The sequence below is a fragment of the Oryzias latipes genome, chromosome 2, assembly GCF_053564925.1.
Source record: "Oryzias latipes strain Hd-rR chromosome 2, Olatipes_Hd-rR_3.1".
NCBI lineage: Eukaryota > Metazoa > Chordata > Actinopteri > Beloniformes > Adrianichthyidae > Oryzias > Oryzias latipes.
This window is the reverse complement of record NC_136238.1, coordinates 35765309-35783648: the sequence shown is the minus strand read 5'-3', so window position 1 is coordinate 35783648 and position 18340 is coordinate 35765309. Positions and strand designations below refer to the sequence as shown.

At 43.2% G+C, this 18340-nt stretch overlaps 1 protein-coding gene and 1 long non-coding RNA gene across 2 annotated transcripts in view; one reads left to right on the top strand and one right to left on the bottom strand.

Moving 5' to 3' along the window:
• Window positions 1-18340, bottom strand: part of LOC144987176 (uncharacterized) — a 427194-nt gene that overhangs the window by 18026 nt on the left and 390828 nt on the right. The gene's annotated exons all lie outside the window — the stretch shown is intronic.
• LOC144988266 (uncharacterized) lies at window positions 42-17373 on the top strand. The gene is made up of 3 exons (XR_013652123.1): window positions 42-2662; window positions 9815-10153; window positions 15549-17373. It is a non-coding gene; the product is annotated as an uncharacterized LOC144988266 (long non-coding RNA).

Below are 18340 nucleotides of genomic sequence, written 5' to 3'. Positions count from 1 at the left end.
TTTTCTAGACTTGTATTATGGGGGGGGGGGGGGGGGGGGGGTTCAGGTTGCGGGCCGAACAAGAATAAACATTTATTGAACAGACCAAAGCTAAACTTTTAAACTTTTAAAACTTTAACTTACTTTTAACCTTTTAAACATAAATGTAAATAAAAACAAACAGGAATATTAATCCGGAATAATAAATACATTCTGTGAAATTAAGCAAATATGAACAAACAAAGCCAGGGAATATTAATAATTAGAAATAATAAATCAAATTATTCCGTTTTATTTGCTCTTTTGTCCTTTTCTTAGAGCTGAACTCCTGACATCATTTTTAGCAATAAGTTCATTTCTGCTTGGTTTGTGAAGTTCTGTGTGTGTCTTTGGTCCTGTGTGTGTCTTTGGTCCTCTGTGTGTCTTTGGTCCTGTGTGTGTCTTTGGTCCTCTGTGTGTCTTTGGTCCTGTGTGTGTCTTTGGTCCTTTGTGTGTCTTTGGTCATGTGTGTGTCTTTGGTCCTGTGTGTGTCTTTGGTCATGTGTGTGTCTTTGGTCCTGTGTGTGTCTTTGGTCCTGTGTGTGTCTTTGGTCCTGTGTGTGTCATTGGTCCTGTGTGTGTCTTTGGTTCTTTGTGTGTCTTTGGTCCTGTGTGTGTCTTTGGTCCTGTGTGTGTCTTTGGTCATGTGTGTGTCTTTGGTCCCGTGTGTGTCTTTGGTCATGTGTGTGTCTTTGGTCCTGTGTGTGTCTTTGGTCCTGTGTCTTTGGTCCTGTGTGTGTCTTTGGTCCTGTGTGTGTGTGTTTGGTCCTGTGTCTGTGTGTTTGGTCCTGTGTCTTTGGTCCTGTGTGTGTCTTTGGTCCTGTGTGTGTCTTTTGTCCTGTGTCTTTGGTCCTCTGTGTGTCTTTGGTCCTGTGTGTGTGTTTGGTACTGTGTCTTTGGTCCTGTGTGTGTGTGTTTGGTCCTGTGTATTTGGTCCTGTGTGTGTGTGTTTGGTCCTGTGTCTGTGTGTTTGGTCCTGTGTCTTTGGTCCTGTGTGTGTGTTTGGTCCTGTATCTTTGGTCCTGTATGTGTGTTTGGTCATGTGTCTTTGGTCCTGTGTGTGTCTTTGGTCCTGTGTGTGTGTTTGGTCCTGTGTCTTTGGTTCTGTGTGTGTGTGTTTGGTCCTGTGTCTTTGGTTCTGTGTGTGTGTCTTCGGTCCTATGTCTGTGTCATTGGTCCTGTTTGTGTCTTTGGTCCTGTGTCTGTGTATTTGGTCCTGTGTGTGATGTCCTGTGTGTGTCTTTGGTCATGTGTGTGTGTCTCTGGTAGGGCTGGGCGATATGGCCTAAAAATAAAAAATTAACAATACAGCTCATATCTGGGGTCTAAGGCTTTAAAGAAATTAATAAACCCCGTCTTCTCCACGGAAAAGATGATGAAGCAGCAGGAGTCCCCCCCGCGGCCGACTCCTCCAAAAACAAAATCCTACAGCGGCCGCGTCTCAAATGAATATATCGGTACAAGTAATAATTACAACGCAGTGTTTTTTATTAACAAATAACAGTAACAACCAACTATCTAACTAATGAACCAATTATACAGGCGTTGTAGTATGAGTATGTGTGTGTGTCAGGGCGCGTGCGTGTGTAAGAGGACTGGGCGCGTGCGAGCCTTTGACTCCGATGGGAATTAGGCAGCGTGGGGGTGGTCTCTTCCTCCACATCTGTGGCAGTAAACCCAGACCAGTTCCATCAACAGATGATTTGATTCCTTTCTTGGGAACAAACTTCCAACTCTCGCCGGTAGCCATGCTGTCGCTTGCTGCTTCGTGTGTCGATTGTCATGTGCCATACCGCGTGTGAAACTAATGCTACGGAAGCTCTGGGGAGCCAAAAATGCGCCACATAAAAACTCGATTTAGTTATTTTTGAAATCGCCCGTAACAAAAAATTCGAATTAATTCATTTAATCGATTTATCGCCCAGGCCTAGTCTCTGGTGCTGTGTGTGTGTCTTTGGTCCTGTGTGTGTGTCTTTGGTCCTGTGTGTGTGTCTTTGGTCCTGTGTGTGTGTCTTTGTGAAACATATCAGAGGGATTTGATTATTTAAAAACCTGTTATTGTGAAAATCATGTTTAGGTCTCATAAAACATTAAAAACTTAATTACAGAACTCATCAGTGGGATTACTCCAAAATATTTGCCATTTTCCTAATTTTTTACAACACCAACATTAAAATCCTCCAAAATTCTCAATACTTTCATAAACAAATGATCTATTGTTTATTTATGGTCTGAAAAAGTGCAGCTGTTTTCCAGCCAGCATTACCTGCTGTCTTTATTTATACGTTACTATCACCAACTAAACAACCGTAAAAATAAATGGATATGGAAAATACAGACAAGTATTAAAAATGTCTGCAATAGTTAGTGAAGAATGACATTATTAGAATGAGCTGAGTAATTTAAGCCACCCGCTGATCCAGGTGTTCCACAATGGTCTCCGTGTGCCGTTTCACCTCGCAACCTGCACCCACTACCCCTCCCCTTCTCCTCCTCACACACACGCACCTCTTTCTCAAAGGCGGGAACACCGATTCACAAGTTTCAGGCCGTTCCATCCTCTGCCATATATTTCATGACAGCAGAACTGAAGTGCATTAATTACTAAATAGCAAGCACTGAATCACCACCCTTTACTATCCAGGTAAGTACCGTTGTGCCCAAGTCTAAATTAAATATCCTCTTACTTAGTAGCGGCTCCACTTGACATGTCCGAATCTGCTCCCCGTGCCCCATGCTAAGCACAACCCCAGTTTGTCGAAAACGACACTCACATATGTTGGCAGTCTGTTATGTCTGTTAATTTTGAACACCCCCACCAACAGCCAAACAGCATTAAACTCACTTCTGCTCACAGCTCCCTCACTTCTGGTGAGCAATTGAACACACCCCAGATTCCCCACTTCCCATGAGTCTTAAAAGCTGAAGGCGGGGCTAAACCCCAGATCGCCACAATATATTGATTTGCTATATGAGCAGTGCTATTTTTGGGGCACTCCCGTTAAATGATATTTACCCTTCCAATCATTTTTACATTCTCTCTTTAACTGGGATAGTGATCTTTTTGTCTTTTGTGGAAATTATGTAGAAACTGTGGAAAGTCTTTTCTTGGAATGTTTTCATGTAAAAGAGTTTTGGTCTTCTTTTCATAATTGGCTCAAATACAAAAATATCATCATTAGCCCTTTAAATTGGAATACAATTAAAATTCGATTACAATTTATTCACAAAAATCTGGACTTTCTGATTAATGCACTGATTGTAATTTCAAAGCATTTTATTGGGTGAAATCTCACATTAATGGATTACTTGACATGGTGCCTCTGTCAATTACCTTCCCCCTCCCCCGTTCCTGCTCTGCCCTGCACGCGACCAGCTGAGTTCACTTACCTCATCATCATCCCCGCCTACTTAAGGAGGTCCAGGACCTGTTTTCAACGCCAGTCCGTTGTTCCTTCCACGGTGCTTACGTCTGGCCAGCTCACGTTGTGTGCCCTTGTTCTAGTCCAAGCTTCGTTAACGTGTCATCTCTTCTCCACCCTCAGGAACTGTCCGCTTCACGGGTGAACCTCAGGTCGCTGTCCACCGCTCTCGCTCTCCTCCTTGGATTCTGCCGAAGTCTCGCTCTCTGGACCTTCCTGCCGCTTACCTCCAGTCAGCCGCCACGCCACGTCAAGACTCCTAACTACTGTGAATTAAACCATCTTAATCTTACTTCCCGACTCCTTGTGTCCTTCTGGGTTCCAGCGTTTGGGTCTGTCCGAAATCCCGCGAGATCATGACAGAACGGACTGGCCAAACTCCAGACCCAGCTGACCCGGAAGGGCTCCGCCACGCTATTTCACTGCAAGGTAACCTTTTGAGCCGTCAAGCAGATGCGCTCGCTCAAATGTCGGCGGCTCAGCAAGATCTTTTTCGGCGTCTCGACAGTATTACACACACCCTTGCAGAATTAACTGGACAATCTCCCAATGTTGCAGCCGCAGCTCAAGCTCCTTCTTCCGGCAACAGCCTGGCTTCCGCTTCCGCCATGATCCCCGAAAACTTCCGCCTTCAACCGGAACCATTTTGCGGTGAGGTCGAGGCCTGTGGAGGATTTCTCCTTCAATGCCAGCTCATTTTCCAGCAGGCACCCAGACATTACCAAACGGACCACAGCAGAATTTCACTTATAGTGAACGGCCTCAGAAACAAAGCTCTCCAGTGGGCCCAGGCGTTCTTAGCTTCTCATCCCATCTCACATCTCACGTTCGACCGGTTCATCGAGGAATTCCGGCTAGTGTTTGACCAGCCTCGTAAGCAGGAGGAAGCCACCCGGCGGTTGTTGAATCTAAAACAAGGCAACCGTTCGGTAAGTGAACATTTGATCGACTTCCGCATCCTAGCTGTGGAGGCTGGCTGGCCTGACCCCGCTCTCAAGGGGATATTCTACCAATCTTTGAGTGAAAGAATTAAAGACCATTTATGCTCACAGCCTGAAGCTAACACCTTCGAGGATCTTGTCTCTGCAGCCCTCCGTTCAGATGCCAGATTACGTGAACGTCACGCCGAACGCACTCGTAGGCCTCCGGGCCACTCCCAAGATCAGGCTTCCCCTAACTACGTGTTCCCGTTGCCAGTCCATGAGCCACCAGCTCCCTCATCGGATGAACCTATGCAAGTAGGTCATTCTAAATTAACAGCAGAGGAACGTCAAAAAAGGCGTGAAGAAGGGTTATGTTTTTATTGTGGGCACCCCGGTCACCAAGTAGCTCAATGCGGACGGCGTTTAAACTCCCGAACCCCCCGTTAGATGACAGGCCACGGGGGGGCAATGTTTCTCACGCCAAAGAAACCAAGTTCTTGTTTGTTCCTGTCAAAATTGCGCATCAAAGCCAAGTTCATGAATCCAAAGCGCTCATTGATTCTGGCGCCGAACATAGCCTCATTGATCTGCATCTTGTCAATCACCTCTCACTGCCTATTGAATCTCTCGACTCCCCCATTAATGCAGCCGGATTAGGTGGGAAACAACTTTCCCGTATAACCGCTCGCACTAAACCGGTACTTATACTTACATCAGGCAATCATAGAGAATATCATCGCTTTTTTGTCACCCATTGCCCCCAGACCCCCATTATTATGGGATTTTCCTGGCTCCAAAAACATAATCCACACATTGACTGGGCCGTTCCTCGAATCACTAATTGGAGTACTTACTGCTTGGCTAACTGTCTTCATTCCGCGATTCCCTCCGCCATCGTCACTACATCGGAGGCTGAAAAGGAAATGGATCTTTCCAAGGTACCCATTTGCTATCATGATCTCAAGGCAGTTTTTTGTAAATTCAAAGCTAGCGCGCTTCCACCCCATAGGCCCTATGACTGCGCCATAGAACTTCTAAACGGCGCACCGCTCCCAAAGGGAAAATTATTCAATTTATCTGGTCCAGAAAAAAATGCTATGGAAAAATACATCCAGGAGGCTCTTTCGCTTGGTCACATCCGCCCCTCTACTTCTCCGGTTGGTGCAGGCTTCTTCTTCGTTGAGAAGAAAGACAAAACCCTGAGGCCCTGCATCGATTACCGCGAGTTGAACCAAATTACGGTCAAAGATAAATATTCACTCCCATTAATAGATTCTGTTTTTGACGCAGTCCAACAGGCATGCATCTTCTCTAAACTAGATTTAAGGAACGCTTATCATCTGGTTCGCATTCGAGAGGGAGACGAATGGAAGACGGCCTTCTCCACTCCCTTAGGCCATTTTGAATATCTGGTCATGCCTTTCGGCCTCACTAACGCACCCGCAGTATTTCAACGGCTTATTAACGATGTTCTTCGCGACTTCCTCAATAGATTCGTTTTTGTTTACCTTGACGACATCTTAATTTACTCATCCAGCCTAACTGAACATGAACACCACGTCCGCCTTGTTCTCGAAAGGTTACTCGAAAATCAATTATTCGTTAAGGCAGAAAAGTGCGAATTCCATACCTCCACGATTCCGTTTCTGGGCTATATTATCGAAGCCGGTAACATCAGACCTGATCCGGCCAAGATTGAAGCTGTCGCCCATTGGGAGATCCCGCAGACTCGCAAGAAATTGCAACAATTTCTGGGCTTCGCGAACTTCTACAGGAGGTTCATTCGAAATTACAGTAGTATTGCTGCTCCCCTCACTCAACTTACATCGATCAATAAACCCTACATCTGGACCCCGGCTGCCGACACAGCCTTCAAGAAACTCAAGGAACTGTTTGTAACCGCACCTATTCTCATTCAACCTGATGTCACTAAGCAATTCATCGTTGAGGTGGATGCTTCGGATTCTGGAGTCGGCGCTGTCCTTTCCCAGCGTGAGGAGTCGACCAACAAGTTAAAGCCCTGTGCTTATTTTTCACGCAAGTTGAGCCCTGCTGAAAGGAACTATGACGTGGGCAACCGCGAACTTTTGGCTATCAAATTAGCCTTAGAAGAGTGGCGTCACTGGCTGGAGGGGGCAGAGCTACCTTTTATAGTTTGGACTGATCACAAAAATCTAGCATACTTACGCAGTGCAAAACGCCTTAATTCCCGTCAAGCTCGCTGGTGTTTGTTTTTCGATCGTTTCAACTTCAATATCACCTACCGTCCAGGCAGTCGCAACATCAAGCCGGACGCCTTATCCAGGAAATATTCTATTGTCGAACCCACCACTGACTCTACCATCATTCCCACCTCCTGTTTTGTAGGTACTCTCACCTGGGAAATCGAGAGCAAGGTCCAACAGGCCCAGGGTGAGATACCTGATCATGTTTCCGTTCCACCTGGTACTCTGTATGTTCCCGATTCTCTCAGGTCCGAAGTACTCACTTGGGGGCATGCCTCACGGATAGCCTGTCATGGAGGGGTACGCAGAACTATCAACCTACTACGTCGTCGGTTTTACTGGCCCTCTCTTGAGAAGGACGTCCGTGAGTATGTGGCTGCTTGTACCATCTGTGCCCGCTCCAAGAACTCAAATTCACCTCCCTCTGGTCATCTGCTGCCTCTGACTATACCTAGTCGCCCATGGTCACACATCGCAATGGATTTCGTTACAGGGCTGCCTCCCTCCCAGGGGCACACAGTAATACTGACAGTCATTGATCGTTTCTCCAAAGGCGTTCACTTCATCCCTTTGGCTCAACTCCCCTCTGCTTCTGACACTGCTGACCTTCTTGTCAATCATGTGTTTCGCTACCATGGCATACCATGCGACATCGTGTCTGACCGCGGACCTCAATTCACGTCTCAGGTGTGGAAGTCGTTCTGCTCCGCCCTCGGTGCCACGGTCAGTCTAAGCTCAGGATACCACCCCCAGTCCAACGGACAAGCCGAAAGAGCAAACCAGGAGTTGGAGGCGGCTCTCAGATGTCTGGCGGCTCAAAATGAATCTGACTGGTCCAAGTATCTCATCTGGGTGGAATATGCTCATAACACTCATCCCTCCTCTGCTACAGGCATATCCCCCTTCGAAGCCTCTTTGGGGTACTCACCACCTCTGTTTCCTTCTCAGGAACTCGATCTGGCAGTGCCCTCGGTCCAGCTTCATCTACAACGTTGCCAGGACATTTGGCGTCAGGCCAGGGCTGCTCTCCTGCGCACCAGGGAGAGCAACTGTCAGATCGCTAACCGTCACAGGGTGGTGAGTCCCGCCTACCGTCCTGGGCAGAAGGTGTGGTTATCATCACGCAACATCCCCGTTCAGGCGTCATCACGTAAGCTGGCCCCCAGATACATCGGCCCTTACGTGATTGATCGCATCATTAACCCCTCCTGTGTCCGCCTACGTCTGCCTGCTGCTCTGAGGGTGCACCCCTCGTTTCACGTCTCCCAGATTAAGCCTGTCAGCGAAAGCCCTTTGTGCCCGCCGTCCACTTCCCCGCCACCCGCCCGGACCATTGACGGCGCGCCTGCCTTTACCGTCAGTCGGATATTGGACGTTCGCCGCCGTGGTCGCGGGTTCCAGTTTTTGGTGGACTGGGAGGGGTACGGTCCTGAGGAGCGGTCATGGATCTCCCGCTCCCTTATTTTGGACCATTCCCTGATTGATGACTTCTTCCGCGCCCATCCGGATCGTCGCCCTGGACCGCCTGGAGGCGGTCGTTGAGGGGGGGGTACTGACATGGTGCCTCTGTCAATTACCTTCCCCCTCCCCCGTTCCTGCTCTGCCCTGCACGCGACCAGCTGAGTTCACTTACCTCATCATCATCCCCGCCTACTTAAGGAGGTCCAGGACCTGTTTTCAACGCCAGTCCGTTGTTCCTTCCACGGTGCTTACGTCTGGCCAGCTCACGTTGTGTGCCCTTGTTCTAGTCCAAGCTTCGTTAACGTGTCATCTCTTCTCCACCCTCAGGAACTGTCCGCTTCACGGGTGAACCTCAGGTCGCTGTCCACCGCTCTCGCTCTCCTCCTTGGATTCTGCCGAAGTCTCGCTCTCTGGACCTTCCTGCCGCTTACCTCCAGTCAGCCGCCACGCCACGTCAAGACTCCTAACTACTGTGAATTAAACCATCTTAATCTTACTTCCCGACTCCTTGTGTCCTTCTGGGTTCCAGCGTTTGGGTCTGTCCGAAATCCCGCGAGATCATGACATTACTCAACCGTCTCAACCTATTCTCTAAATCTTTACATTACATGAATCATAAGAATGCCCAGACATTGTGTAATTTATTTGATCTATTTCAACTTTTGTAATGGACCCTTATTTTTATGGATTATTTTTTTTAAGTTATATTTATTTTCAATTTTTTTTTGTCTACCCAATTGATAATGATAGCTGTGGAAAACATTGATGATGTCATGATTGTGAGTTTTCCACAGATTTCAAAAATGTCCCACAGCTGCTCACAACAGAGGACACACTTTGGACTTGGTTATTACCTACAGCAGGGGTGGGCAATTACAGGCCTCGAGGGCCGGTGTGTCTGCATGATTTCCAGATAGTCTTGCCCTACTCATGGCTGATTACCTGGTTCAGGTGTGTCCAGCCAATTAGAACATGCCAGAGCAGGGTATGCTGGAAAACATGCAGGAATGCAGACCTCAGTGCCCACCTCTGACCTACAGCCTGTCTGCTGGAGGGTCCAGTCTGTCCAGTTGTGTATTTTTGTGTACATCTTTCCAAAATTGTCCAGAAGCCACTTGTGTACACATTCCAATGTACACATCTGGAGCAGCTGCTTGTGCTGGTGGAACCACACCCCGGTGTGTTCAAGTCCCGGCTGTGCGCCATAAATGCAGATGCCAGTAACATGTGTCACACATGATCCATGAGTGTTCATTGATGTTTTTTTATCAGACACTACTGTGTGTTTGTTTCTGTCACCAGTGGAATCATCACTTTCCTTTTCTAGAACCAGAAGAACAAACTGGAAGAACAAAGTTTCAAGTTTTCTTCCCATCTGTTTGCACAAGGCAGAAAAAAGGCGGGAGTTCAACCATCACCCTGAAACAAAGTTCACCTTTAAACTGTGTCAATGTCAGATGGAGAAATAGAATAGAATGTAGAAGATTAGAAGAACTTAGAAATGGAACCTGTGTAAATCACTTAGCATTGAATTTTGATTAAATAATGACAATTTTGATTATTTTTTTTAAATTTTAAATTAATGACACGTTTATTAAATAATATAATGGCATCTATATTTATTGCTTCCATTAGTCTCTTGTTGTCCTCCAGACTCCTCAGACATATTCATATTCCAATGATCACAGAGTTTATTGAAGCTTGACAAAACCCAAAAGTCCTGAAAATGTATAAAATGCTCCTTGTTGTGTTTGTGTCCCTGCAGTCCTCCCCCAGCATTGGATGACTGAAGAGGCAGATCAATGCAACCAGCAGAGGAACTTTAGAGTGGAACAGGAGGAACCAGAACCTCCACAGATTCAAGAGGAACAGGAGGAACCAGAACCTCCACAGATTAAAGAGGAACAGGAGGAAACAGAACCTCCACAGATTAAAGAGGAACTGCAGAGCTTTAATGTAACTGATAGTCAGGATGAAGAAGAAAACCAAAATGAAGAATCAACATCAACTACAGATGAAGAGACAGACCCACAGAACAGAGATCAGAGGAAGAGGAGGGACAGAAGTCATGTCCAAAGTGTGGACAGCTCTCACATGTCAGCAGGTCAGTGTGACTCTGATCTTCATCTCCACACTATCGGTATGTTCACTTCAACAACGGTTCTATCTTGAGCTTCAAGCTCTCCAAACATGCAGTCCATCAACAGCGTGTCCTGGAAGAGTCTCTTCTGTCCCTTCCAGTTGAAAAGACAGAAGACATTGTTGGTCAGTGCAGCCGACAACATTCTTCAAATCATATGATCTTAGTTAGTCCCTCCAGCTAACGACAAACAGGAAACCTTAACAGATCAAAGAGAATATTGTTGGCAGATAAAAAAGTACAATCTGTTTTGTCGTCTGTGGTTCTAAGTTTGTAGTTCAGTTCTTTTCAGCAGATTTCTCTGTCAAACCCAAAATCCCATCTGAACCTCTTTGATGTCTCCATGTCTCCAATTCCAGACATTCAGACAGATTCTATTTCCAAAACTACATTTCAAGCTAAAACCCAAAGACAGGGTCCTGCTCATGGATCTGCAGACAGAAAAGATTCAAACCTGAACACATCAGTGAAAAACTGCTTAGTGTCAGAATTGTTCTCCATCTTTTCTGGACTGATTCTTCCTCCAGTGCAGCTTCATCTTCATCAAACTGCTCCTCATTGGTGGGTGGAAACACAACAGGGAGGTTTTTCTGTGTCCAGTTCAGCTCCATGAATGTTCAGGCTGTTTAATGTCAGTGATTTCAGTTTAGAAAAACTGCATCTCTGCTGAGATTTGCTTCACTTCCATAAGAACCTCAGCAGCATCAGGATCATTTTGTTGATGCTTTGTCTGTGGAATGACATTTCATACTCATAGCTTCAGTGGAAATCAAGAGTCTGGAACCTTTAACACATAAAGAACCATTTGATCCAGTTTCTTCCAGACCAAAACCCAAAGAGAGCCACAAAGTTCCTCTTGACTGGTTAACAAAATACTTTTTATTAAATTTTTTTCTGGCTGTTAAGACAATCATTTATTAAATGTAGCTTTTAAAAATTTCCCAAAAATTAAATTATGACAGTGTTTTCAGAACTGTCATGAGATGAATTCTTTGTGTGATTAATGAATCATTAACTATTAAGTCATTTCATAAATCTATTTTTAATCTAACCTAATAATTGCTGTAAAAAGCCTGATTGAAAAGAGCTATTTATCTGAGGGCTACATGCTATGTATCCCATCATGCATCAGACTTGTCCCATAATGCAAGTCAGGTCCATAAATATTGGGACAGAGACTCATTGTCAGCATTTTTGAATTGGAATCTAAACGAACAAGATGTGTTCCTCCACGACTAATGTTTTTAGCACGTATTAGCTTAATGCTAAACCTTCTTCCAGCCAAGAAAGAAGCACTGGCCGCACAAATTTAAAAATTATGAGCGAGCAGGTCCTTAATAATAATCAGAACAGTAATAAAAGCACATTTAGAAGATCTTCTCCTGCAACTTCACGCTGATTTTGCTGTTCCAGGACAGCTATAGCCCCATGAACAGCTCTAGCAGATTTCACCATGCTAAACTTTTGCCGTTTGCTGGTTGGGCTAACACTCACTGACATCATCACCCCACATCCCTCCTGGAAATGCAAACTGGAATTGAGTTTTGAAACACTATTCGCAGAGTGGATGTGAAAACGAAAATCCCCTCTTTGCATTTTGGTTTTAATTATGACACAGAATAAGCGGTTTTAATGTAGAAAAAGAAAATGTATTTTGAACGATTGATTTTTATTTTAATTTTAATTTTGAGTCATTTGATTCAGTTACATTGTGAAAATGAAAAAGCATTTCTGTTAACCGATTATAATTGGTAACGCTTTCTTTTAGAGTACTTACAGTGTACTTAAGTGGTATTTACGTGGTACTTATTGTGTAACTACTGGGTACTTTCAGGGTACTTACATGGTTCTTTTTATGGAATTTACTGGGTACTTACATGGTACTTCAATAGGAAAATACTAAAATGAACTAACAAACTGACTAAGCTATACTGGCATCCCTGCCCTTAGACCCCCTTCGCGGTAAGGAAAAACTCCTAAAAAAACAGATTCCGGAAAAAACGAAGAAACCTCAGGGGTGCCCACATGAAGGAGGGATTCTCCCCCAGGAAGGACAGGCGATTTACCAGAACTCTTAGAGAATAATTAAATTATCTAACACAACAACTACATAGATAAAGTCCAGCAGACGAGCTTCATCCAGCCGTGTTTGGGGGGGACAGTCAAAGGCGCGAGTCGAGCCGGAGACAGGAACCAGTGGCTGAGGTGGTTGAGCGGGTCGTCCAATGATTGAAGGGTTGGCGGTTCGATCCCCGCTCCCACCAGCCAAAATATCGTTGTGTCCTTGGGCAAGACACTTCACCCTCCTTGCCTCCATTGTGGCTCCACTGGTGTGTTTATGTGCGAGAATGATCCCGGTGATGGTCAGAGGGGCCGTAGACAGGAACTGGCAGCCATGCCTCTGTCAGTCTGCCCCAGGGCAGCTGTGGCTACAACCGTAGTTACCATCACCAAGTATGAATGAGGAGTGAATGAATAATGGACACAATGTAAGCGCTTTGAGTGTCTTGAAAAGCGCAGATAAATCCAATCCATTATTATTATTACAGCCAGGTGTAGGAGCAGGAGCAGAGGCGAGGTACTCGGTCAGGTACAGAGCAGAGACGAGCCAGAGATGAGCCAGTACTCATCAGAGGCAGGATCCACAGCCAGGTGTAGGAACAGGAGCAAAGGCGAGGTAGACGGTCAGGAACTGGAGCACGGATGAGTCAACTGGAGTCTGGAAGCACTCCCACTCCCCAGGAGGGAAGAGGAAAAGAGGGACAGTACATGAATCGCACTGCACCAAACAGAGGCATGGAGAAATAAATGATAAATGATGATCAAAAATAGAGAAGAGAGGAAGGGTAGAAGTAGATGAGAAAAGAGGACAATTTAAGTCTGCACTCACATGTTTCATGGTATTTACCATAAATTTACCACAGAAACTACCCCTTAAGTACACTGAAACTGGACTGTAAAAGAAAGTCAGCCCTATTTCTACTCAACTACATGGTAATTTCAGTACTAAATACTGGGTATGTTCACTTGAATATTACTTGGTACTTACCATTTAAGTACACTAAAACTGGACTGTAAAAGCAATGGCGTTCGGGCCGCTGGCTGGCCAGTAGACAGAGACAGCCAGCTGATATTGTAGTTTGGGGTCGAATAGGAATAATAATATTCAGGGCTTGTCTTTTATTAACATACTCTTTAGCAGTCGCTTAACATTTGAAGGCTATTGGGCTACATGCTAACTACTACTGGATCATTTTTCCTGTTATTCATAGACACAGATGTGAGTAGTAGTTGGATTTACAGTAGATACCTTCACATTTCTGTGTGTGTCTCATTACACTGCATTCAAGACAAGGAGGATGTTTAGAGATCAGATTTACTTATTTTAAAAAGCACAAAAGAATCGGTAATCACGTTCATTCACATCCTGGTATTCTCTCCGTCCATCTTGCTGCAAAAGCTGCTTTCTGCCGCTACTTCCGTGTCTCTGTGAGCATTCAATAGGGGTAAAAATAAAAGAATGATCGATCTATTATTGTCTCGATGAAAATCAGAAAAAATATCATAAGATTAGGCTGGCTGCTACCGGACTGGCTGTGAGCAATATCCTGTCATGCATCACGCATACCCAAGATGCATTTCGACCAATCACCGTGTCCCTGTAACTGAAGTGTAACAACAAGACCAATGATTGCAAACCAGACAAGGCAGAGACACTTTTGTGATTGGCTACCCTTTTACTCAGACATAAGCAGCAGCACCTTAACTACATTGATCAAAGTCGCTTCAGCAAACATGACGAAGCAATGCACACCCTCAACACTAGGGGGAAGTATGCACCTCAACACATCCACAGTGTTACCAGAACTGGCGGTGTTGCAGGTAAAAATGGCTTTGGGCTGTTTTAGGGTCGGTTCTGCGTTAATTTGACACATGAACCCTCAAACTAAAAAAACAGAGTAGTCCATGTTTGCATCTTCTGCAGCAGACAGATTGTTTGTCTCTATGTGATCCTCTAATATCAGCAAAGCTATGCAGATATCGCTGAAATTGATGTGGTTCCGTGGGCTCACCTGCTGGCCTGTTCTCCTCCCCTCCATTCCATTCATCCCCTCTGCCATATAATAAAACCTAGTTCGCCACTCCATTTTTGTGTCCGCGCTTGGATTCTACAAAGCTCCTCCGGTTTCACAACAGAAATATGTCATCTCTCTGACTGGAACACCACAGAGCGGGTATCTAGGAACACAAGTCGATTTCCAGGGATCAGCCAATGTTTAGATCCCACCCACTTTCACTGATTGACAGACAGACTCATTCTGCTGAAAAAACTCTTCATGAAGTAAATAAGTCATTCTGAAAAACAGCAACATAAAAAAAGCTACTTTGGAAAATATTGATTTAGAAATCAGTTTCTGAAAAAAAGAGATACAATTATAATAATATTCAACATGATTAATATTAACATTTAAAATTCTGTTTTAAAACAATGAACAGGTTTTCAAAGCAAAATGAAATATATTTAATAATAAAATGGCTAATTTAAATTGAGCCATTTTTGTCAAATTGTTTCTGTCCATTTTTGACACATTTTTATCGTCTGCGCTGCCAGCAGCACCTCCAGGCTAACACGCACACATAAACACACCCACCAACGCCACCACAGGCAAGTTTCTGATCCCGATTGATGGGGCCCCAGACCTCGGTCCTGGAGGTGATTTCTAAATAAAATGAATACAATAACAGACATGTGAATGTAACTTTATTAGCAGAATATTCCTAACATAACACAGCTGGTGTGCTGAAAGAAGCCTCAGAGACTGTCAAACATTTATTTTAGATGCCTGCATCTTTACAGTCAATAATGACAAGAATCTAAAACATTCTATTTGTTTTCAAACTGTTTTCCTTTTTGTAATTTCATATCAAAATAATTGGAGACAGAATCGGGTTAAAAGTACATTTTCTGTTAATCCCTCTGTCCCCTTTCTAGTAAATCTGACCTATTTATCTCAGCATGATTTAATTTGGGTATACAGTTATATAACATTAAAGACCTGTTTGTACCTTTTATGAATTACTTATCTGTAATTTCATTTCCTTAAAAAAAACAAAGAAAAAATATATTCTATCTTTAACTGGTTCAGACTTTTTATTGACTGAAACAGCTCTCCTCATAGGGGGGAGGTGTAGGGGGGGCTTTTTCAGCACAGTTTTATACTGTTGTGTTAAAGAAAACAAAACCCTTTTTTTATTAAAAGTTTTTTAATGTGCATATACTGAATGATACTGCAATCATTTGTATTGATACTTAAGAATAAATAAAGTCACCATAGTATCTGTTCTTGTGTCCCTGCAGTCCTCCACCAGTGTTGGATGAATAAAGAGGAAGATCTCTGCATCCAGCAGAGGAACTTCAGTGTGGAACATGAAGAACCGGAACCTTCACAGATTAAAGAGGAACCAGGGGAACTCTGCAACCGTCAGGATGAAGAGCAGCTTGATCTGAAGCAGGAGACTGATACCTTGATGGAGATTCCTACTTATGAGGAAGATGAGAACAGTGAAGCAGATCTAAACAATCAGCAGAGCTTTAATGTAACTGGTAGTCAGGATGAAGAAGGAAACCAACATGAAGAATCAACATCAACTACAGATGAAGAGACAGACTCACAGAACAGAGATCAGAGGAAGAGAAGAGACAGAAGACATGTCCAAAGTGTGGACAGGTCTCACATGTCAGCAGGTCAGTGTGACTCTGATGTTAGAAAAAATCCCAAGAAGACAAATCTTGGTAAGAAATACAAACAATCTGCAAAAGAAGAAAGACTTTCCTCTATCAGGTCTGGTGAAAACTCAAGAATAAAAACGAACACGTCTGACTACATGGAAACTGGGTCTGATGAAAGATGTTATATCTGTAAAGAATGTGGTGATAGCTTTGGTAACATATCTCTGTTCAGAATTCATATAAGAATCCATGCAGAAGGTAAGAGATTTTCTTGTAAAGAATGTGAGAAAAGCTTTAGTCGTATATTTACTCTCAAAACACACATGAGAACTCACACAGGAGAAAAGCCTTTTTCTTGTAAAGAATGTGAGAAAAGCTTTAGTCGTATATTTACTCTCAAAACACACATGAGAACTCACACAGGAGAAAAGCCTTTTTCTTGTAAAGAATGTAATAAAAGCTTTAGTTATATATTTAATCTCAAAACACACATGAGAACTCACACAGGAGAAAAGCCTTTTTCTTGTAAAGAATGTAATAAAAGCTTTAGTTATATATTTAATCTCAAAAGACACATGAGAACTCACACAGGAGAAAAGCCTTTTTCTTGTAAAGAATGTGAGAAAAGCTTTAGTCATATATTTACTCTCAAAACACACATGAGAACTCACACAGGAGAAAAGCCTTTTTCATGTGAAGAATGTAAAAAAAGTTTTAATCAAATACATCATCTCAAAACACACATGAGAACTCACACAGGAGAAAAGCCTTTTACTTGTAAAAAATGTGATAAAAGTTTTCGTCAAGTATCTTGTGTCAACAAACACATGAGAACTTGTAAGACTTTTTCTTGACAATGTAAGGATTTAGTGTAAACTCTAAATTCTAAACTTTTTGATAAAAGGTCGACCTCTCAACCTCTGTACCACAGCAGAAGACTTTATTTTACAGGGGAAAAGTTCTGTATCTCAGAAAAATTAAATATTTTAAAATAAGCTTTTAATGCTTAAAACTTCTGGGGTGAAACCCCAATGTTCTAATGAAGCTTTTAGTTCATGTACACAGAGCCACAGGCTGATGGCCTCCATACCATGTTGATGCAGTAACTTCATTAGAGGGAGACACAAGTGAATATTAAATGTGTAGAAATGAACTTTTCAAAAAAAAAAAAAAAAATCTTGGTTGTTTTGATATATGATCCGCTACAGGAGGTTCTTTGTCCCAATGATTTGCTTCCCAGCAGCAGTTAGACTATAGAATGACACAATTTAGGACTGTTGAAACTGCTGCTGGATTTACTTATTCATTTATGATGTGTACTTTTACTTCCACTTTTTGTTACTATTTTAATTTTTACTAACTATTTGTTTTTTTTTAACTGCTATATTTGTTGTTTGGCTGCTGTAACAACTGAATTTCCCTCCAGGGATCAATAAAGTTTTGTCTTGTCTTATCCTGACAGCTTTTTTAGGTTTTCATCCTGACAGCTTTTTAGGTTTTCATCTTCTCCAAGCCACCACTATCAAAAGCAAAAAAGGATCAATACATTTCAATCTAATGATACTAGACAATACGTTTCACTGCTGACAAAATATGTAAAAAAAAATCACAAAATGAATTATTTTAGAATAGAAATTAGTTGTTTGAATTATTAGAGTTAACATCTAGCAAAGTTAACATCTAGTAAAGGTAGGTATCGTTTTGATCTATTAACTCCTTTTAATCTGCTGCTTTTCACTCTGGTACCTTATTAGTATTTTTATGGATATTTTCTGGTGTAAGTTTACACTAAAATAAAATGATAAATAAATACTGTTAAGATTTGGCTATCCTGCCTTTATTTTTGCTCCTGAACATTGATTTGGAGGATTGTTCCAGGTAGGATCAACTCCATAGCTTCAGGGGGCAGTATAAGGGAAATGTGAATCCTAATCTACCAGGTAGGTAGATGGGAACAATGAGTTATATCACTACAGGAGACATCGGGGGGCGACCAAGATGGCGGAGTGAGTAGACGCTCTTTACCGAGTTCTGCACAAAAAGTTCTTGAAATACGGTAAAACCCTGACTTTATTCTTTAAAACACCAACAAATCTCTTTATAAACAAGAATACATTGACCTCTAAGAGATAAGAAGCAGAATGCCGACTTCAAAAGGTGCAAAGAGAGGTTTAGATATATCAAAATCCAAGCTAGCATCTGGAGAGGCTGTCGAAGCTATCGCTACCTCAGGCAACATACTTGTGGACAACTGCCACAACTACGCCTCATCCCAGTCATCAGTTGCTCCAAATGTTGAAGATATGGATGACTTTCCATCCCTCCCTGCTACACCTCTCAAATCTCCAGCATAAAAAAAAGTGATGTACGACTCCGGCAGCAACGATCCACCCACTTCAAACGAGATCATATCCCATCTT